Source organism: Bubalus bubalis, chromosome 4 (assembly GCF_019923935.1).
Source record: "Bubalus bubalis isolate 160015118507 breed Murrah chromosome 4, NDDB_SH_1, whole genome shotgun sequence".
Classification (NCBI taxonomy): domain Eukaryota; kingdom Metazoa; phylum Chordata; class Mammalia; order Artiodactyla; family Bovidae; genus Bubalus; species Bubalus bubalis.
In genome coordinates this window covers 157,244,994-157,269,004 of record NC_059160.1, presented here as the reverse complement: position 1 = coordinate 157,269,004, position 24,011 = coordinate 157,244,994, and the positions used below count along the sequence as shown (strand labels likewise).

Genomic DNA, 24,011 nt, shown 5'->3' with positions numbered 1-24,011 from the left:
TTAAGCCAAAACCACCAGTATTTTTTATTATAGTTGATATAGAATATTATTTACATTAATAAAAGGATTTTTTAATTCAATGTACATTTTATCAAAAAATTAACTTGTTGTTCTATTACTAACAATAGGGATTCAATAAATGCTGGCTTATTCAATAAATGCTGACTAAATGAGTGAAGTTCAAAACAGAAGTTTTTGATAATTCTGAGAATTATGAAAGATGATTTAGAGTATCTGCCCACCACTCTCCAGTGTTTCCCTTTCATCCTGTAACCAGGTAATTACCATGTCTAATAACAGACGTGTGCAAACAGTTTATTCTTTATAGTTATTAACCCTTGGTTTCACCTTTGACGATGACATATCACAAGGCACAGTAGCCTAGAGGAAACCGTATAGTTATGGCACATTAAGAAAAACTTTGCCCCTAGAGAAATACTGCTTAGCATCTCAACCAGGCAGCAGTTGTCAAGTTTAACATTCCCTGGGCACTTGCACTTGAACAAGCAACAAGGAATAGCAGGTTTCTTTTCTGGAAGCTCCAATGGAAACTATGTTGAGAAATGACATTTTTTGAATGCTAATAACCAAAGAAGAGATTTTGAAATCCAGATACTCACTTGTAAATGTAGAATTTCCCATAAAAAGTATATATCTGCAGAATACATATATGAAAAGGTACATAACTGAACTCATGTAAAGAGAGGAAAATCAGATAAGGCATGTTAAATTTCAGGAGTACATCCTAAACTAACACAAAGATTCAAGAAAAATAAGATTTGTTGCTAACTTGCTGGGGTAAAGATTGGCAAAATGTTCCAAAATTTTAATCACCCTACTCTTAGATGGAGACTACTACTTCTAGGGATTCCCATCATTAACTGTATAATCACTAGAGCACGTCACTGGTACAATTTTTAATAACAAATCAGAAAACAGACACTAAAGAGAAGCAATTGGAAACAAGAGAAATGGCCGCAAATGAATACATACAGCCATTGAAGAGAATAAAATCAGGGTACAAGAAGTATGCATAATATGAATTCACTTGTGTAAATGACAGAAATGTAGTAAACAGATATAGATATATATCTAAGTGTATGTATGTGTTTATATATGAACATATTTAGTTTTGTGTGTGTATCTACATATGTATAGATTTTGTATGTACATGCAAAAGCCTTTGACTGTGTGAATCACAAACTCTGGAAAATTCTTAAAGAGATGGGAATACCAGACCACCTGACCTGACTCTTGAGACATCTGTATGCAGGTCAGGAACCAACAGTTAGAACTGGACATGGAACAACAGACTGGTTCCAAATAGGAAAAGGAGTATGTCAAAGCTGTATATTGTCACCCTGCTTATTTAACTTATATGCAGAGTTCATCATGAGAAACGCTGAGTTGGAGGAAACACAAGCTGGAATCAAGATTGCCAGGAGAAATATCAATAACCTCAGATATGCAGATGACACCACCCTTATGGCAGAAAGTGAAGAACTAAAGAGCCTCTTGATGAAAGTGAAAGAGGAGAGTGAGGAAATTGGCCTAAAGCTCAACATTCAGAAAACTAAGATCATGGCATCCAGTCCCATCAATTCATGGCAAATAGAGCAATGGAAACAGTGACAGACTTTATTTTTTTGGACTACAAAGTCACTGCAGATGGTGATTGCAGCCATGAAATCAAAAGACGCTTACTCCTTGGAAGGAAAGTTATGACCAACCTAGACAGCATTTTAAAAAGCAGAGACATTACTTTGCCAACAAAGGTCTGTCTAGTCAAGGCTATGGTTTTTCCAGTAGTCATGTATGGATGTGAGAGTTGGACTGTGAAGAAAGCTGAGCACTCAAGAATCGATGCTTTTGAACTGTGGTGTTGGAGAAGACTCTTGAGAGTCGCTTGGACTGCAAGGAGATCCAACCAGTCCATCCTAAAGGAAATCAGTCCTGAATATCCATTGGAAGGACTGATGTTGAAGTTTAAACTCCAATACTTTGGCCACCTGATGTGGAGAGCTGACTCATTTGAAAAGATCTTGATGCTGGGAAAGATTGAGGGCAGGAGGAGAAGGGGACGACAGAGGATGAGATGATTGGATGGCATCACCAACTCAATGGACATGAGTTTGGGTCAACTCTGGGAGTTGGTGATGGGCAGAGAGGCCTGGTGTGCTGCAGTCCATGGGGTCACAAAGAGTCAGACACAACTGAGCAGCTGAAATGACCTGTTGATACATGTGTTTCTGTGTGTGCACACAACCCCATAGGATGCAGATGGGGAAAAAACACAAACTATTAAGGTGTTATCCTTGGGAAAAAGTATATTGGCAGGTATGGGCTATGAAAACTAGGAAAATTGTCAAGGTTATATAACTTTATGTTCAAAATCTCTATTTTTAAGTACTTCCAAAATAAACCACAGCATGTTAATAATGACCACATCTTGAATCAAAATATGAATTCTACAAAATGGACTTAAGAGAAGCTATTAAGAGTTCTTGCAAAATGGTTGAGCTGACATAGAACAAAAAGAAGATATGGAGATAAGTTGGAAAAGGTGGTTGTTTACAGCAACCCCAAAATTACAAAGATACAAAATACGATGGAAGTACTTTCACATGTACTTCTTTGCTGACTAATTAAAGTTGCTTATCATAAACCATCCATGGAAAATTGAACTGAATCAATATGCTATTGAAAGGTAAAATCATCCTGAATTTCTACCTGATTTTCAAATTCTATAAAAGATCTAATAGGATTTTTTTTCCTCCCAACTTCTAAAAAATTGCTTTATAAGACAAACTCAGGTGCTGAGAAGGCTCAGCTATAGACAGAGGTTAAAGTGTCTGGAGACATCTGTGGCAAACTGAAGCTTCTGTGCTGTCTCTGTAGAGGGCTATCAGTAGGTGACCTGGGCCAGTGTTTCTAGCAAGGTCAAGAGTTTCTAGAGAAACTGCCAAATCATTAAAAGTCAGCAGCCCGTTTCTTTTTAAAAAATACAATTTATGTCAATCCTAATTCAAGTTTGGGTCTGTTAGTTCAGAGCCTCTGCCTTGACTGAGACTTTTGATCATGAGAGCTAGAGGGCCTTATTCAAAATCTGGCAAAAAAAGGCTCGAATGGAATCAACCTCTTACTTGTTCTCCTTATTCATAACATTCCTGCTGCTGCTAAGTTGCGTCAGTCGTGTCCGACTCTGTGCGACCCCATAGACGGCAGCCCACAAGGCTCCACCATCCCTGGGATTCTCCAGGCAAGAACACTGGAGTGGGTTGCCATTTCCTTCTCCATTGCGTGAAAGTGAAAAGTGAAAGTGAAGTCGCTCAGTCGCGTCCGACTTGTAGCGACCCCATGGACTGCAGCTTACGAGGCTTCTCCATCCATGGGATTTTCCAGGCAAGAGTACTGGAGTGGCTTGCCATTGCCTTCTCCACATAACATTCATAATAGATATTAAGTTTTAAATCTTTTCTTTCAGACGCTTATATTATTGTTATACTATACAATATCATTGCTTCCAATGATACTATTTTGGTCCATTAACACAAATTTGCCTCCAAAATTTATCATTGTGGCTCTTTCTCTTGTAGCTTTTTTGAGAATCATTTTCATTTCAGTGGCTGCATGTAACCTAAGATGCAGGTTTAAATTGCTGGTATCCCTATCCAAGGTTGGTTGAGACAAGAGGGAACACAAAAAACCTAATAACTTGGCAATCATTCAAACTAATATTCCATATATATTGGTTCAAATGAATTTATAGACAGATTCCGTTTTTCAGTTCTGACAACTAGCTTAAAAATCATCATTCCTGTCCTTAAAATAAGAAAGAAAAAAAAAGGTGAACACACAAAATCAATGCCTATTCTTATATCCATCAGAGTACAGGGCAAAACAGAATTCCAAAATCTGGAGAGAGAAATGAATACAGAGAATCAGTCAAGATCAGCTTAAGACAGGCTGGACATGGGATCCTTCACTGCCTGTTGCTTGAGGTGATGCAACAACACAAACAACCTAAGGGACTAAATATAACTGCATGCATGGGCAGTTGGGGCAAATTATGAATAAGATATAAAACGCCAAAACCCAACTTCCACTTCTGAGACATCCAGAATAAAAGCAGGATACCACGCATGATCCTTGCACAAGCCCCACCAAGGGGATGGGCAGAGCACCTAAGCTCACCCCAGGACCCACTCCCTACCCTTACCCCATGTATGGAACCAGCTCACCCCACCTCAGGGTGCGAGCAAGGGAACCTGTCACTTGTTTTCACTCCCTCCTGTGGTAGCACAAATCCTCATAAAACACTGTCTCAATCTCCTCTGGCCTCTTATCAATTTCTATTGATTAAAGAGGCCAAGAACACTGGTCAGACATCAGCCTAAAAGGCTAAGCTAGCTGCATTAATGAGAGCTTTCAATTAGGGAAGGATACAAAGTTAAATATTTTTGCTGACTCTAATATGAATTCCATGTACTATATGTTCATGCCACCATTTGGAAGGAAAGAGAAAGCTTGACTGATATAAATTCTCTCATAAAACATATAGATTTTATTCTGGATCTTTTAGAAGCAGTGCAACTCCTGACCCAGGTAGCAGTCATCAACTGTAGGGGCCATTAGGGATGGACCTAATGTGAGCCAAGGAAACACCAAAGCTGATCACAGACTGCAAAAAGGCAGCCCAACTTCAGGAACCTGAACAAGGTATGGCTCTAGTGATTGGCCCCCTGACCTCCCTAGCCTTCCCCCGTATTCCCCACAGGAAAAGAAAAATGCTGAGAAATGGGGCTGCGAGAAGTGAAACACAGACTTCTATCCTTTATAGAAAGAAGGATAACATTCTGACCCCTGAGGCCCAGTGATGAAAACTCACTAAGAGCTTACACGACGCCACCCACTATAGGAGGCATGTACTATGGGGCTTGATGTCAAAGACTATTTTAGGAAAGGGGATTAAAAGAACAGTAATACGTCTGCTGGATCATTGAAAAAGCAAGAGAGTTCCAGAAAAACATCTACTTCTGCTTTATTGACTATGCCAAAGCCTTTGACTGTGTGGATCACAATAAACTGTGGAAAATCCTGAAAGAGATGGGAATACCAGACCACCTGACCTGCCTCTTGAGAAACCTATATGCAGGTCAGGAAGCAACAGTTAGAACTGGACATGGAACAACAGACTGGCTCCAAATAGGAAAAGGAGTACATCAAGGCTGTATATTGTCACCCTGCTTATTTAACTTATATGCAGAGTACATCATGAGAAATGCTGGGCTGGAAGAAGCACAAGCTGGAATCAAGATTTCTGGGAGAAATACCAAATAACCTCAGATATGCAGATGACACCACCCTTATGGCAGAAAGTGAAGAGGAACTAAAAAGCCTCTTGATGAAAGTGAAAGAGGAGAGTGAAAAAGTTGGCTTAAAGCTCAACATTCAAAAACGAAGATCATGGCATCTGGTCCCATCACTTCATGGCAAATAAATGGGGAAACAGGGGAAACAGTGTCAGACTTTATTTTGGGGGCTCCAAAATCACTGCAGATGGTGACTGCAGCCATGAAATTAAAAGACGCTTACTCCTTGGAAGGAAAGTTATGACCACCCTAGATAGCATATTGAAAAGCAGAGACATTACTTTGCCAACAAAGGTCCGTCTAGTCAGGCTATGGTTTTTCCAGTGGTCATGTATGGATGTTAGAGTTGGACTATGAAGAAAGCTGAGTGCCGAAGAATTGATGCTTTTGAACTGTGGTGTTGGAGAAGACTCTTGAGAGTCCCTTGGACTACAAGGAGATCCAACTAGTCCATTCTAAAGGAGATCAGCCCTGAGTGTTCTTTGGAAGGAATGATGCTAAAGCTGAAACTCCAGTACTTTGGCCACCTCATGTGAAGAGTTGATTCATTGGAAAAGACTCTGATGCTGGAAGGGATCGGGGGCAGGAGGAAAAGGGGATGATAGAGGATGAGATGGCTGGATGGCATCACCGACTCGATGGACATGAGTTTGCGTGAACTCTGGGAGTTGGTGATGGACAGGCAGGCCTGGCATGCTCTGATTCATGGGGTCACAAAGAGTTGGACATGACTGAGTGACTGAACTGAATACAAGAAATGCTTTCTATGATTTATGTGCCTGTTATAACTCACAGAACCATCTAATCCCCTCTTCATTACTCAGGCCAATTCAATACCAAGGGGAATACCCAGGAAAAGACTGGGCAGTTAGATTTCATCCAAATGCCCCCACAATTAGGATATGAGTAGCTTCTGGCATTTGCTATTACTTTCACAGTTTGGGTTGAAGCTTTCCGCACCTGTTCTGAAAAGCCTATTGAAGTCTGTAAGTTCCTTTTGAAAGACAGAACCCCTTAGTGTGGATTTCCAAAGTCCCTGCAGAGGGATAATGGACTCTCTTTTATGGCCAGAATTACACACGAGCTTACTGTGGCCCTAGGAATAGCCAACAAGCTCCATATCTCTTGCACCCCTAGTCTTCAGGGAAGGTAGAGAAAATCAACCATACATTAAAGAAAACCTTAGCAAAGCTCTGCCAAGAGAATCATGAACCCTGGAACAACTAGCTTTCTATAGCACTCCTCCAGGTCCAGGTAGCCCTCAGGAGTGATCTGAGGCTTAGCCCATTTGCAGTTACCTATCCTTTTCTTTCTACTGACATTCTTCTAGATGATGAGGTGAGACAGACCCGAGATACATTATTAATTGAGGGCAAGTTCAAAAGCAATCCAGGACTGTGCCCACAAGGCACAGCCAGCTCCCACTAAAAATACAATGGAAGGGGACAGTTTCTTCACAAATTAACCATGAGGACCAAGTCCTCCTTAAAACCTGAGAAAAAGGGGTCCCCTGAAGACCAATTATTGCCAAAATGGAAGGGCCCCTATAAGGGAATCGAAGCAACTCCAGCTGCATCAAACTGCAAGGGATATCTATTGACAGTTGGGTACATTTGTCCAACCTAAAGCTTTTACCTCCAAAGACCAGGACGGTTACATAAGCAGAACAACCCGTCCGTGAGCCAGTGACAAATCTGAGATAAGCCCACCCCAAAGACAGGCACCATCTACAGCTATGAAGAACGCTGGCTTAACTTCTCTGTGCCATTCTTGCTGCTGTGTTCTGCTTTGCTCAGCCCCTCTTGCCAGGGAAGTAGTTCTTTGTGCTTGGGTTAAGGGAAATACTCCACCGCAGAAAAGCTCCTCCTATCGACTGTCCATATTACTAGCCCTGCTAACTAGGGAAGAATGGCAAGAAAACCCATTTATCAGCATGGCCTATAAATGGATTGATAATGTCCACTTCATAGAGTGCACTCTAGGGCTAGAGGAATTATCTATAACAGGATCACTCTGGCTCACCACCAGACCCAAAGAGCACTAGGAAGGATCTTAGCAGGGCAGGGCTGGTGATACTCTGGCAGCTCCAAGGGAAGGCTTTTCCTGTCATGAAATGACACTGAAAAATCTCACCATACAGCTTGGTTATATGATGAAATAGACAGAGCAGGCCTTGACAGGACTTAAGACCTCTCTTGCTTCTTTTGACTACTGTGGTTCTTGACAGTCATCTAGCCCTAGATTATCTTCTGGCAGAACAAGGTCGAACTTGTGTAATACCTAACACTTCCTGCACCTGGACCAATGCTACAGGACAGGTAGAAGTTAACATTAAGGAAATAAAGGGAATCCCTTGGTGGTCCAGTGGAAAGAACTCCATGCTTCTACTGCCATGGCCCTGGGATTTAATCCCTGATCAGGGAACTAAAATACCACAAGCTGTCTTGTGCGCATCCAAACAAAGGAAGTATACACCCAAGCAGAATGGCTTCACAACTTTGGCAAGGATGATATTGCCTCCACTGTCTGGTCAACAGAGCAGCCGACATCATCTAGGGTGTTTAGTGGCTGTTGTTATTCTCCTTCTTGTCCCTTGTTTGTTTAACCTTTTCATTAAGCTTCTATCTTCTAGGCTCCAACAGTTTCAAGTAAGGGTCATGATGTCTCAGAGAATTCAACCCATTCTAGTGGAGGGTATCCCAGGCCCCTAGAGGTCTTTGGAACAGTCAGCAAAGGAATCATATGCCTCTCAGGTAGACGAGGGTCTGTGGCCCCTTTCCAACAAGAAGAAGTTTCAGAGGAGACCTTCAGTCTCTTAACCCTTAAGAAAAAGAGCTGTAGAATCACTCAAGGCAGGAAATAAGACTGGCTGGGTCCTGGGACACCTTGCTGAAGTGTTTGAACCTGGACAAACATCTCCTCCAGCAACAAAACACAAAGAATCTAAAAGGGACTAAAAATAACTACATACATGCAAACCACTTCAGCCTTCATACCTTGAAACCTCATAAACAGTATGAAAAGGCAAAAAGATACAACACTGAAAGATGAACCTCTCCAACACACACACACACACACACACCACGTTAGTAGGTGTCCAATATGCTACTGGAGAAGAGCAGAGAAATAGCTCCAAAAAGAATGAAGAGGCTGAACCACAGCAGAAGTGATGACCAGTTGTGAATGTGTCTGGTGGTGAAAATAAAGTCCAGTCCAATATGGAAATAAAGTTCCATATTGCATAGGAACCTGGGCTGTTAGGTCCAACAATCAAGGTAAATTGGAAGTGGTCAAACAGGAGATGGCAAGAGTGAACACTGACATTTTAGAAATCAGTGAATTAAAATGGACCAGAATGGGTGAATTTAATACAGATAACCATTTCATCTACAACTGTGAACAAGAATCCTGTAGAAGAAAAGTAGTAGCCCTCATAGACAACAAAACTATCTGAAATGCAGTACTTGGGCACGATCTCAAAAACGACAGAATGATCTTGATTCATTTCCAAGGCAAACCATTCATAATCACAGTAATCCAAGTCTATGGCCCAACCACTAATGCTGAAGAAGCTGAAACTGAACAGCTCTATGAAGACCCACGAGACCTTCTAGAACTAAAACCAAAAAAGATGTTCTTTTCATCATAGGGGACTGGAATGAAAAAGTAGGAAGTCAAGAGATACCTGGAATAACAGGCAAGTTTGGCCTTAGAGCACAAAATGAAGCAGGACAAAGGCTAACAGAGTTTTCCCAAGAGAACTCACAGATCATAGCAAACACTCTCTTGCAACGACACGAGATGACTCTACACATGGACATCACAGATGGTCAATACCAAAATCAGATTGATTATATTCCTTGCAGCTGAAAATGGAGAAGCTCTATATTGTCAGCAAAAACAAGACTGGGAGCTAACTGTGGCTCAAATCATGAACTCCTTATTGTGAAATTCAGACAAATTGAAGAAGGTAAGGAAAACCATTAGGCCATTCAGGTATAACGTAAATCAAATCCTTATGATTATACAGTAGAAATGACAAATAGATTGAAGGAATTAGATCTAGAGTGCCCAAAAAACTATGGACAAAGGTCCATAACACTGTACAAGAGATGGTAACCAAAACCATCGCCAAGGAAAAGAAATGCATCAAGGCAAAATGGTTGCCTGAGGAGGACTTACAAATAGCTAAGGAAAGAAGAGAAGTGAAAGGTAAAAAAATGAAAAAAAAAAAAAAGGGCGGAGGGGAAGATATACCCATCTGAATGCCGAGTTCCAAATAGCAAGGAAACATAAGAAAGCCTTCTTAAGTGAACAATACAAAGAAATTGAGGAGAACAATAGAATGGGAAAGACTGGAGATCTCTTCAAGAAAATTAGAGATGCCAAGGGAACATTTGATGTGAAAAGAGCACAATAAAGGACAGAAATAGTAAGGACCTAACAGAAGCAGAAGAGGTAAAGAAGCAGTGGCAAGAATACACAGAAGAACTGTACAAAAAGGTCTTAATGACCCAGATAACCACAATGGTGTGGTCACTCACCTAGAGTCACACATCTTGGAGTATAAAGTTGAATGGGTCTTAGGAAGCATTAATACAAACAAAGCTAGTGGAGATGATGGAATTCCAGTTGAGCTATTTCAAATCCTAAAAGAAGATGCTTTGAAAGTGCTACACTCAATATGCCAGCAAATTTGGAAAACTCAGCAGTGGTCACAGGACTGGAAAAGGTCAGTTTTCATTCAATTCTCAAAGGGCAATGCCAAAGAATATTCAAACTACCTCACAATTGCACTCATTTCACATGCTAACAAGGTCACACTCAAAATCCTTCAGGCTAGGCTTCAATCTACGTGAACCAACAACTTCCAGACGTACAAGCTGGATTTAGAAAAGGCAGAGAAACCAGAGATCAAATTGCCAACATCCATTTGAAAAAGCAAATGGATTCCAGAAACACATCTATTTCTGCTTCACTGACTATGCTAAAGCCTTTGACTGTGTAAATCACAGCTGTGGATAATTCTTAAAGAGATAGTAATACCAGACCACCTGACCTGCCTCCTGAGAAACCTGTTTTTGAGTCAAGAAGAAACAGTTAGAACTGGATATGGAACAACAGACTGGTTCCAAATTGGGAAAGGAGTATGTCAAGGTTGTATGTTGTCACCTTGCTTATTTAACATATGTAGAGAGTACATCATGTGAAATGCCAGGCTGGATGATCACAAGCTGGAATCAAGATTGCCAAGAGAAATATCAATAACCTCAGATATGCAGAGGACCCCACCCTTATGGCAGAAAGCAAAGAAGAACTAAAGAGCCTTTTGATGAAGGTGAAAGAGGAGAGTGAAAAGGCTGGCTTAAAACTCAACATTCAAAAAACTAAGATCATGGCATCTGGTCCTATCTCTTCATGGCAAATAGATGGGGGGAAAATGGAAAGAGTGACAGATTTTATTTTCTTGGGCTTCAAAATCACTGTGGATGGTGACAGCAGCCATGAAATTAAAAGACACTTGTTTCTTGGAAGAAAATCTATGACAAAACTAGACAGTGTATGAAAAAGCAGAGATATCACTTTGCCAACAAAGGTCCATATAATCAAAGCTATGCTTTTTCCAGTAGTCACGTACCAATGTGAGAGATGGACCACAAAGAAGGCTGAGCACTGAAGAATTGATGTTTATGAACTGTGGTACTGGAGAAGACTCTTGAGAGTCCTTGGACAGGAAGCCGATCAAACCAGTCAATCCTAAAGGAAATCAACCCTGAAGATTCATTGGAAGGTCTGTTGCTGAAGTTCTAATACTTAAGCCACTTGAAGGGAAGAACTGACTCATTGGAAAAGACCCTGATGCTGGAAAGATTGAAGGCAGGAGGGTAAGAGGGAGACAGAGGATGAAATATTTGGATAGTATCATTGACTCAATGGATATGAGTTTAGGTAAACTCTGGGAGATAGTGAAGGACATGGTGTGCTGCAGGCCATGGGGTTGCAAAGAGTCAGACACAACTGAGCTACTTAACAACAACAACAACACTGCACAGTTGGAGCAAATTAGGAACCACATAGAAAAATACCAAAAACCCAACTGCTGCTTCTGAGATGCCCAGGATAATAGCAGGATACTAGGCATGATCCCTGAATACAGCACCACCCAGTGTCCACCTAAGTCATCCTTCTAGCCTGACCCCTGGACCCACCCCATACTTGCCCCATGTGAGGAACCAGTTCACCCCTGTCCCCTCCCCTTCAGGGGGTGAGCAAGGGAAGCCAAGAACTCTGATTAGTAATAAGCTTACCTGTGGGAGAATCTGCCAGAAACTACTGGGTAGGGACACTTAAGTGGCAATTTTAATAACTTTTGGAAACTTGCATGTGGACTAGAGGGAAAGTAAAAATTATCTGAGGGCTGCAGTTAGGGACTGCTCTCACACTTTCATGAGTTCAACCTCCAGGACTAAACCAGATTCTCACAACAAAGAACCAAAAAAAAAAAAAAAAAACTCATATTTCTGATGAGAGAAGGAGAAAATAACCATTCGGAAATGTGTGCAGAGTGCTCTCCATTATAAACTGTCTACTTTTCAGTGAAAAGAGACTCGACCAGAGCCTGATCTCACCCACAGGAAGATCATTTCCCTCAAGAAATGATTGAAGGTGAAAAGACAAACCGTTTGCAGTAGAGTCCCAAATAATTTATGTGGCTACTCTGCCTTCACAAGGGTGAGCACAGCTCTCCACTCCTTAAATGTAGGCTACACATGATTGCTGCCTTCCAAACAGAACTCTGTAGAAAGTGAGGGGCAAGAAGGATTAACATCACAGTGGAAATGTCTGACATTTACCACTGTATATGACAAAAGAAATCATCAACAGTGACATATTGGGACTTCACTGGTGGTCCAGTGGTTGGGAATCCACCTTCCAATGCAGGGGATGCAGGTTCGATCCCTGGTCAGGGAACTGAGATTCCACATAACGGGGAAGCTAAGCCTGCAAGCTGTGACTACTGAGCCCAAGCCCACATACCACAGTGAAAGATCCTGCGTGTCATCACTAAGACCTGGAACAGCCAAATAAATAAAGAAATATTTTTTAAGTGACAAATCATACTGATAGGATGCACTTTTGATAGGCTGTGAAGAAATTGGCACTGTACCTTATTGTCTTTCTCACAAAACCCCATAACGCCAATCTAATCTTGAGAAAGACATTGAAAATATTCCAGTAGAGAAAGGAGCATCCTAAAAAATACTTGACTTAAAAACTATCAGCCTCATTAAAATAAGAGAACTTTGACAAACCGTTACAGCCAAGAGGAAGCTAAAGAGATCACAAGTAAATGCAATATGGTTCCTGCATCGGGCCTTGGAGCAGAAGCAGCAATTAAGTAAAAACTAAGGACTTCTGAAAAACCATGGATTTGAGATAATAACATACATAGTATGAGTTCATTAATTGAACAAATGTCCCATATCAATGTACAATGTTAGTAATAAGGGAACCGGGGTACAGCGTATATTGGAAATTTCTCTACTAACTTTGCAACTTTTCAGTACATCTAAAACCGTCCTAAAAAATAAACTCCACTTAATTTTTTTTTAACTTAAGCAAAATATACACATCAATAATAATAATAATAATAGTAATTTAGAGACAAAGGCAGTATTCATTTTTATTTTAGTTTCCGGAGTAGCTCAGCTGTAGGGAAGGTGTAAAACCCACTCAGTCAACAAGAGTCTGCACAAACTCTCCTTAAGGGGAGCTTAACTGACCAGGATGATCGCCTTTGACATTTTATACTTGTGCCTACAGCATTTGTTATGGTTCCTTCCAAAATGTGTACAGTTCCTCCCTGCGAGGAGTTAAAATGGGCAAAATTTTATCTCCTTCATCTGATGGCATCCCCAGTGAAGTTCAAGTGCCCAGGCCAGCGGCCTGCCTGGCTCTCTCACCTTAACATTTCTATACAATGTTACAAAATACGGCAGTTGATTCTATGTTTTTTCCCTGTACTTAGATCTTGACTTCCTGTGTATATAAACATGCTTTGTTAAAACTCCATTTGTACAAATGTACAAAATGTCTCTAATCATGAAAGAGAAGATGGGACAGACCATTCACTGATCCTTTCAGCATGAACTCAACTGCTTTTCTTTCAGAAGCCCACTTAGACCCCAGGCAGTACCGTATTCCAAGGGGAAGCACCCATCCTGACGGGCTTCTCTGAAAGCCCTCCTTGTGGAGATGCTGCCGGGTGCTGAGGATGCCTGCCGATGTTCGCACCATCACCTGTCTTGCTCCTAGCACGCTGTTAGTGGTGCCCTGAAATCGACAGACCTGTCAGATGAAGTAGAAGCATATCAAAAGCTGAGGAAGATACGGCTCTTTCCAGGTCTGTCCCCTTCAAGTAGGCGGAGTCAGAAGGTTAAGTGAAAGCTGTGTCTGTGTTGGAAAGCAATGTTGACAGCGTTGATAATCGCCTGGTCTGGGATCCCAGGCAATAAAGACAGGAAGGAGTGTATTGTTAAATGGTTTCTACGGTTTTCAAGGTCTTGTCTCCACCTTGCTCTGAGCTCATCTAGGTCTGTATCAAAAAGTTCTTTATTGCAAACCTGACTTGTGAGCCCAGAAGATGGTGAGACTGAGTGGTTATGACGTGTTTTAGAGCAGGGTTTCATCTGGATCTCTAAATATGAGTAATTAAAAACAACTCAACAGTTGTGGTTATTTTAAGAATGTTCGCACCATGCACCAGAGCTGGAAGAACTGCAATAACTGCTGCCAGACGTTAACACATTCCACTGAAGAGGAATAACAGAGCTAGACATCATTCCAGACACCCGGCACAGCGAGTGCGCCTCCCGACCCCAGTCCCCCACCCTCCACCATCTCGCCTCATCCAGGCGCCTGCTCCAATCAGGGGAACTGAGCACGCTCCACTCAGAGAGCGCTTAGATCTTCCTCCCGCCAGGCTATCTCCCGCTTCTGCCTTCTGTAAGTTCTCATAGCTCAGTTCACTATTGGCCGTAGGCCTTGGCACATTTGTTTGTGGCATTCTTCGATTAAAATCTATCACCGACAGTCATCAGTAAGCTCCTTGAAAGCAGGAACACTGTCATTTTCGGTCACCATTATATCCCTGGTCCTTATGAAATGTTTAATACATATTTGAATCCACAGGTGAATATTAAGAATCGACAGCAAATCTGTAACTTAGAATTTGATATTTAAAATAAGAGATCAGGTTTTATACTAGAACTGTTGACAATTAGCTTCAATTCACAATGCAAAGAAATCACCTCTTCTGACCAGCTCCTATCAAACTATCTGATGCACTTCAACTCAGTCTCAAGACTCAGTGTAAACGTCACCTACTTCAGGGAAGGCTTTGCAGATTCCCATATTCAATTTTAGATGCCCTTTTCCATTACTTGATAGTAATTTGACTTAATATATCCACATTATTTAAAAAGGTAATGCTTACATATTTGTTTCTACCACTAGCCCATGTCAGTCATTTCAGTCATTCAGTCGTCCCGACTCTGCAAATCCATGAACTGTAGCACAGCAGGCCTCCCTGTCCATCACCAACTCCCGGAGTTGACCCAAACTCATGTTCATTGAGTCAGTGATGCCATCCAACCATTTCATCCTCTGTCGTCCCCTTCTCCTTCTGCCCTCAATCTTTTCCAGAATCAGGGTCTTTTCAAATGAGTCAGCTCTTCTCATGAGGTGGCCAAAGTATTGGAGTTTCAGCTTCAACATCAGTCCTTCCAATGAACACCCAGGACTGATCTACTTTAGGATGGACTGGTTGGATCTCCTTGCAGTCCAAGGGACAGACTCTCAAGAGTCTTCTCCAACACCACAGTTCAAAAGCATCAATTCTTTGGTGCTCAGCTTTCTTTATAGTGCAACTCTCACATCCATACATGACTACTGGAAAAACCATAGCCTTGACTAGATGGACCTTTGTTGACAAAGTAATATCTCTGCTTTTCAATATGCTATCTAGTTTGGTCATAACTTTCCTTCCAAGGAGTAAGCGTCTTTTAATTTAATGCTTGCAATCACCATCTGAAGTGATTCTGGAGCCCCAAAAAATAAAGTCAGCCACTGTTTCCACTGTTTCTCCATCTATTTGCCATGAAGTGATGGGACTGGATGCCATGATCTTAGTTTTCTGAAGGTTGAGCTTTAAGCCAACTTTCTCACTCTCCTCTTTCACTTTCATCAAGAGGCTCTTTAGTTCTTCTTCACTTTCTGCCACAAGGGTGGTATCATCTGCATAACCTCATCTGAGGTTATTGATACTTCTCCCAACAATCTCAATTCCAGCTTGTGCTTCCTCCAGCCGAGCGTTTCTCATGATGTACTCTGCATATGAGTTAAATAAGCAGGATAACAATATGCAGCCTTGACATACTCCTTTTCCTATTTGGAAGTAGTCTGTTGTTCCATGTCCAGTTTAACTGTTGCTTCCTGAACTGCATACACATTTCTCAAGAGGCAGGTCAGGTGGTCTGGTATTCCCATCCCACAGTTTATTGTGATCCACACAGTCAAAGGCTTTGGCAAGAGCTCCTGGAAATCATGTTCAATCTCTCCTGTTTAAGCTCTCTGTGTAGTGCCCAGTATGGAAAAGTGTTCAAAATGCATTACAGAATAAATGCCTCTCTCTACCAATCATCAAAAAATTATCCAGAAAATATTGGTAGACTCTCTCTACCAATTATCAAAACAGAATAAATGCTTCTCTCTTCCAGTTATCAATACCAATTATCAAGGGTTTAAATTTTTATTATTCTCCTTTAGCATGCAAATATTGTCTTCCAGTTCTTTCTCACTGAATGTTATCTCCACAAACTTGTCTTTCCTAAGATGGGAATTGAAAATCTATGGGAAGGGGTCTTCTTTGTTCCTTTACTTTTCACTAATGTATAGTTTTTTCTTGATTTTAAGAGAGAAGGATAGATCTTCTCTCTTTTGATGACTTCTGTTTCTAATCCCTGGACTAGGTGCTGAGAAGTTTCACTCCCTTGACTGGTCTGGACGTTTTAACTCCAATCCCAGTTCTGTCTCTTTCTCTCTCACCAGGGACGCAGGGAATGAGGTCAGATCATCTCTCTGAGTCACAAGTGCTCCCTTTGTAACTGATGGCATGGGGCTGAGTGCTTCCAAGGTACTTCCAGGTCTAGTTCTGCAGCTTCTGAGTCTTGTGTTGCCAGGATATCATGCTGCTTCACTGGAGTGGTCTTTCACATCTTGTTCAATGACTGTACAGTGAAACCCTTCCCCATGAATGTTTAATGAACTCAAGGGAATGCCAGACACAGCCAATTCATTTGTTAAACATTACAATTTGCAAAGAATATCAAGTAGTTAACCTGGGCTCCAAGATAAAATAAAGACAAATTTGCCTGATATGGTAAGCAAAGTAAGAAATTTTCCCTCCTAAGGATTGCAGTGTGCCTGGGTTACCTGTGTCCGTCCACGCAGTAGAAATGAATGCCCGCAGTGGTGAGGCTGTGATAGAACTTCAGGGCTAGGCTTTCTGTGCAGCTTGACCTTGGACTCTGGACTTCTTCACCACTCTTGACATTTAGGAAAGATCATTTTCTGTCATGGAAGACTACCCCAAGCATTAGGATATTTGTCAGCACTGTCTTGTCATAGATGCCTGTGCACTTCCCTCTCAAGTTGTAACACCCGAAGTGTTTCTCAACTTTGCCAAAATTTCCATGGGGGCAACAGTGCCCCTTATTGAGAACCACTGAGCTTTGGAGATGTGGGTTTGGTTCTCAGCTACTCGCTAGCTGCCTGACTCAAGCTTTGAGTCCTAGATTCCTCTTCTGCATATTGTGGGTGTAAACTCTAAGGAGCTGCTGTTAGGACTAAATAAGGTTATGCATTTGTATTACTTAGCATGATTCTATGTCTGTACCCAGTACATGTTATTTGCTATGATTATTATTATTTTATTTATCATTTTTGTTATTATCATTGACACTGCTATTTCCTCGTAGCTCTTGTCCAAAGGAAAAAATGTAGACCTACAGAAGAAAAATGCTTTTCCAAATTTTCTTTGATACATTTGCATTTTAATATGCATGCAGACTTTTCTTAGCCCTATGACAAGTTATTTCTTTCCCTAGGATTACTTATTTGACCAACTGCTCAGATGTCCTATATGCTTCTTATATATCTTAAGCATAGCATTGTAAAAAAGTGATGTTCTTACACATTTCAATTTCTTTTTAAGGGATTAATGATATATATTCTCTATTACTATTTTCTCCCCTAACATATGGCATGAAAAATTGCTGTCAAACTGTTATCTGATTCTTATAATAAAATTATGAATGAGGGTATCAGCATATAATTCACCAAAGAGGAAATCTGACTAGAAATATATGCAGAGATTACATTACCCTCTCAAACAGTGAAATTTAATTAAAGAATACAATTTTCTCCTATTAAATTAGCAAAAGAAATCTTGACAAAGGTGTAACAAAGTTGGTAGTGACCCATATTTTTTTTCTAGAATGGAAATTGATATGTGCCTTTGGGAAAGCAACTTGTTCATGTTAGTCTAGTCTTGTTAAAGTGATCTGCTCAGAAGTCCCTTGAGCCCAGCCGACAATGCATAGAATGCTGTGGCTAGCATGTGCAGGTTTTCGCAGTACACCTTGCACTCTTTCTTCAAGGTCCTTAGTTGCCTTCCTCTCACCTATTCTCTGCCTGAACTCCCAGCTTCTGTGTAGCCTTTCAGACTGTGGATCCCTTCAAATGTGTTATCCTAATGAAACAGGAGGGAAGGGGGCAGGGCATAGCCCTTAAAAGGATAATACAGTCATAGGACATGACAAAAACTGGTTAGAACCAACTAGGTCCAAGGTGGCAGAAGATCTGACTTCCAGTAGAACTTGAGCCTCATTTTACGCTCATTGTAATAGATTAGCATGCTAACTGACATCCCACTGGTGCCAAGACAGTTCAGAGGGTAATCAAAGAAGACAAAAAAGTAGGCAGTGGTCCAATTCCTAGAAATCCCCACTCCTTTCCTAAAATAGTTGGAAAAATCCCCCTAGTCATTAGTCTGTGAAATTACCCAGCGCATAGAAACTAACCATGCCATATCTGGGCCTCTCACTTTCTAAGGCGGCCCACACTGTCTGTGGAGTGTGCTTCTCCCAAGGTTGTTCTTGCCTTTTGCTATGGACCTCATTCTGTCTATAGAATGTGTACCGACTCTTTGCGACACCATGGACTACAGCACGCCAGGCCTCCCTGTCCATCACCAGCTTACTCAAACTCATGTCTATCGAGTCGGTGATGCCATCCAACCTTCTCATCCTCTGTCGTTCCCTTCTCCTCCTGCCTTCAATCTTTCCCAGCATCAGGATCTTTTCCAATCAGTCAGTTCTTTGCCTCAGGTGGCCAAAATATTGGAGTTTCAGCTTGAACATTACTCCTTCCAATGAATGTTTAGGGCTGATTTCCTTTAGGATGGACTGGTTGGATCTTCTTGCAGTCCAAGGGACTCTTAAGAGTCTTATCCAACACCACAGTTCAAAAGCATCAATTCTTTGGCGCTCAGCTTTCTTTACAGTCCAACTTTCACATCCATACATGACTACTGGAAAAACCATAGCCTTGACTAGACAGACCTTTGTTGATAAAGTAATGTCTCTGCTTTTTAATATGCTATCTAGGTTGGTCATAACTTTTCTTCCCAGGAGCAAGGGTCTTTTAATTTCATGGCTGCAGTCATCATCTGCAGTGATTTTGGAGCCTCCCAAAATAAAATCTGTCACTGTTTCCATTGTTTTCCCATCTATTTGCCATGAAGTGATGGGACCAGATGCCATGATCTTAGTTTTCTGAATGTTGAGTTTTAAGCCAACTTTTTCACTCTCCTCTTTCACTTTCATTAACAGACTCTTCAGTTCTTCTTCACTTTCTGCCATAAGGGTGGTGTCATATGCATATTTGAGGTTATTGATATTTCTCCTGGCAATCTTGATTCCAGCTTGTGCTTCATCCAGTCCATCATTTCTCATGATGTACTCTGAATATAAGTTAAATAAGTAGGGTGACAATATACAGCCTTGATGTACTCCTTTTCCTATTAGGAACCAGTCAGTTGTTCCATGTCCAGTTCTAACTGTTGCTTCCTGACCTGCATACAGATTTCTCAAGAGGCAGATCAGATGGTCTGGTATTCCCATCTCTTGAAGAATTTTCCACAGTACGTTATGATCCACACACTCAAGCTTTGGCGTAGTCAATATTGCAGTAGTAGATGTTTTCCTGAAATTCTCTTGCTTTTTCAATGATCCAACATATTTTGGCAATTTGATCTCTGGCTCCTCTACTTTTTCTAAAACCAACTTGAACATCTGGAAGTTCACAGTTCACGTAGTGTTGAAGCCTGGCTTGGAGAATTTTGAGCATTACTTTACTAGCATGTGAGATGAGTGCAATTGTGCAGTAGTTTTAGCATTCTTTGGCATTGCCTTTCTTTGGGATTGAAATGAAAATTGATCTTTTGCAGTCTTGTGGCCACTGCTGAGTTTTACAAATTTGTTACCATATTGAGTGCAGCACTTTCACAGCATCATCTTTTAGGATTTGAAACAGCTCAACTGGAATTCTATCACCTACACTAGCTTTGTTTGTAGTGATGCTTCCTAAGGCCCACTTCACTTCACATTCCAGGATGTCTGGCTCTAGGTGAGTGATCACACCATCGTCATTATCTGGGACATGAAGATCTTTTTTGTATAGTTCTTCTGTGTATTCTGGCCACCGCTTCTTAATATCTTCTCCTTCTTTTAGGTCCATACCATTTCTGTCCTTTATTGTGCCCATCTTTGCATGAAATTTTCCCTTGGTATCTCTAATTTTCTTGAAGAGATTTCTAGTCTTTCCCATTCTATTGTTTTCCTCTATTTCTTTGCATTGATCTTCCACTAGACCTTGAACCTCATTATATGCTCATTGTAATACATCATGCCATAGGGCCATCCAAGACAGGTGGGTCATGGTGAAGTGTTCTGACAAAATGTGGTCTGCTAGAGAAGGGAATAGCAAACCACTTCAGCATTCTTGTGTTGAGAATCCCATGAACAATGTAAAAGGCAAAAAGATATCACACTAAAAGATGAGCCCTCCCCATCACCGTCTCCTACCTCCCCGGGGCCAGGTTGGTAGGTGTCCAATATGCTACCGGAGAAGACAGCAGAGAAATAACTCCAGCAGGAATGAAGAGGTTGAGCCACAGCAGAAATGACACCAAATTGTGGATGTGTCTGGTGGTGAAAATAAAGTCCAGTGGTGTAAAGAATAATATTGCATAGGAACCTGGAATATTAGGTCAACAAATCAAGGTACATTGGAAGTGGTCAAACAGGAGATGGCAAGAGTGAAGATTGACATTTTAGGAATCACTGAACTAAAATGGACCAGAATGGGCAAATTTAATTCAGATGACTGTTATATCTACTACTTCAGGCAATAATCACTTAGAAGAAAAGGAGCAGGCCTCATAGTCAGCAAAAGAATCTGAAATGCAGTACTTTAGTACAATCTCAAAAATGACAGAATTATTTCAGTTTGTGTCCAAGCCAACGATTCAATATCAGAGTAATCCAAGTCTATGCCACAACCACTAATGCCAGAGAAGCTGAAGTTGAACAGTTCTATGAAGACCTACAAGACATTCTAGAACTAACATAAAAAAAAAAAGTCCTTTTCATCATAGGGGACTGGAATGCAAAAGTAGTAAGTCAGGAGATACCCGGAGTAACAGGCAACTTTGGCCTTAGAGTACAAAATGAAGCAGGGCAAAGACTAACAAGAGTTTTGCCAAGAGAATGCACTGGTCATAGCAAACACCCTCTTATAACAACACAAGAGAGGACTCTACATATGGACATCACAGATGATCAATACCTAAATCAGACTGATTATATGCTTTGCAGCTGAACATGGAAAAGCAAAACAGTTAGCAAAAACAAGACCGAGAGAGGACTGTGGCTCAGACCATGAGCCCATTATTGCAAAATTTAGACTTAAATTGAAGAAAGTAGGGAAAATTACTAGGGCATTCAAGTGTGACCTTAATTAAATCCCCTACGATTATATAGTGAAAGTGACAAATATATTCAAGGGATTAGATCTGATAGAAACAGTGCCTGAAGAACTATGGATGGAGTTTCATGACATTGTACAGGAGACAGGGATCAAAACCATCTCCAAGAAGAAGAAATGCAACAAGGAAAAATGGTTGTCTGAGGAGGCCTTACAAATAGCTGAGAAAAGAAGAGAAGCAAAAGGTGAAGGAGAAAGGAAAAGATATACTCATCTGAATGCAGAATTTCAAAGAATATCAAGGAGAGATAAGAAAGCATTATTAACTGAGCCATGCAAAGAAATAGAGGAAAACAATAGAATGGGAAAGACTATTGCTTTCAAGAAAATTAGAGGTACCAAGGAAACATTTCATGAAAAAATGGGCACAATAAAGGACAGAAACGCTATGGACCCTACAGAAGCAGAAAATGTTAATAAGAGGTGGCAAGAATACACAGAAGAACTATACAAAAAAAATCTTCATGACCAAGTTAACCATGATGCTGTGAACACTCACCTAGAGCCAGACATAATGGAGTGTGAAGTCAAGTGGATCTTAGGAAGTATCACTATGAACAAAGCTAGGGGAGGTGATGGAATTGCAGTTGAACTATTTCAAATCCTAAAAGATAATGCTGTTAAAGTGCTGCACTCAATAACCCACCAAATTTGGAAAACACAGCAGTGGCTACATGGCTTATATAGGGTCAGTTTTCATTCCAATCCCTAAGAAGGGCAATGTGAAATAATGTTCAAATTACCACACAGCTGCACTCATTTCACTTGCTAGCAAGGTAATGCTCAAAATCCTTCAAGCCAGGTTTCAACAGTATGTTAACTGAGAACTTACAGATGTACAAGCTGGATTTAGAAAAGGCAAAAGAACCAGAGATCAAATTGCCAACATCCATTGGATCATTGAAAAAGCAAGAGAATTCCAGGAAAACATCTACTACTGCTTTATTGACTACACCAAAACTTTTGACTGTGTGGATCACAACAAACTGTGGAAAATTCTTCAGGAGATGGGAATACCAGACCACCTTACTTGCCCCCTGAGAAATCTGTATGTGGGTCAGGAAGCAATAGTTAGAACTGGACATGGAACAACAGACTGGTTCAAAATTGGGAAAGGAATATGTCAAGGAGGTATATTGTCACCCTGTTTATTTAACTCATATGCAGAATATGTCATGTGAAATGCTGGGCCGGATGAAGTACAAGCTGAAATCAAGATTGCTGAGAGAAATATCAGTAACCTCAGAAATGCAGATGGAACCACCCTAATGGCAGAAAGTGGTGAGGAACTAAAGAGCCTTTTGAAGAAGGTGAAAGAGGAGCATGAAAAACTTTGTATTAAAACTCAACATCTGAAAAACTAACATCACGACATTCAGTCCCATCACTTCATGGCAAATAGATGAGAAAGCAATGGAAACAATGACAGACTTTACTTTCTTGGATTCAAAAATCCCTGCACATGGTGACTACAGCCATGAAATTAAAATGTCCTTGCTCCTTGGAAGAAAACCTATGACAAATCTAGACAGTGCATTAAGAAGCAGAAATGTCATATTGGCAACAAAGGTCCATATAGTCAAAGCTATGGTTTTTCCAGTAGTCATGTATAGAAGTGAAAGTTGGACCATAAAGAAGGCTGAGCACCAAAGAATTGATATTTTTTCCTGTGGTGCTGGAGAAGACTCTTGAGAGTCCCTTGGACTGCAAAGAGATGAAACCAGTAAATCCTAAAGGAAATCAACTCTGAATATTCATTGGAAGGACTGATGCTGAAGCTCCAATACTTGGGCTACCTGATGTGAAGAACTTACTTATTGGAAAAGACCCTGATGCTGGGAAAGATTGAAGGCAGGAGGAGAAGGGGATGACAGAGGATGAGATGATTGGTGGCATCATCGACTTAATGGACATAAGTTTGAGAAAACTCTGGGAGATGGTGAAGGACAGGGAAGCCTGTTGTGCTGCAGTCTATTGGGTTAAAAGAGCTGAACATAACTGAGTGTCTGAACAACGACAACGAAACTTCTAAGTGACACTATGCACAAGGGCCATGACACTTCCAAGTCCAACCATAAAAGTTCAAAAAGTTCAATGGCCCAATTCCTGAAAATATACACTGCCTTCTCAAAAGAGTTGGGATACTCCTCTCTCATTAGCCTGTGAAATTGCCGAGCCAATAAAACTAACTACCCCATATTTGGGGCAGTTTACTATCTTCCAAAATGACCCACATTCTGTCTATGGAATGTATATCTCTCTAAATAAACCTCCTTTCTCTTTACTGTGGCTAGCCCTTTAATTCTTTTCCGAGCAAAGCCAAGCACCCTCACTTGGTAGCTAGTCCCAGGGACTCACCCACTACTTAGCGCATGACTCTCCTCTTATGCCCTATTTTTCCTGCAATGAATGGGGACACTCAAAGGCTGGTCATGCCCCTAGTCTTCAGTGAGTCCCTAAGACAGGATCCTA

At 41.0% G+C, this 24,011-nt stretch overlaps 1 protein-coding gene across 7 annotated transcripts in view; it reads right to left on the bottom strand.

Annotated features, from left to right (window-relative positions):
* NRG3 (neuregulin 3) overlaps window positions 1-24,011 on the bottom strand; it is a 1,236,567-nt gene that overhangs the window by 14,703 nt on the left and 1,197,853 nt on the right. The window lies entirely within an intron of this gene.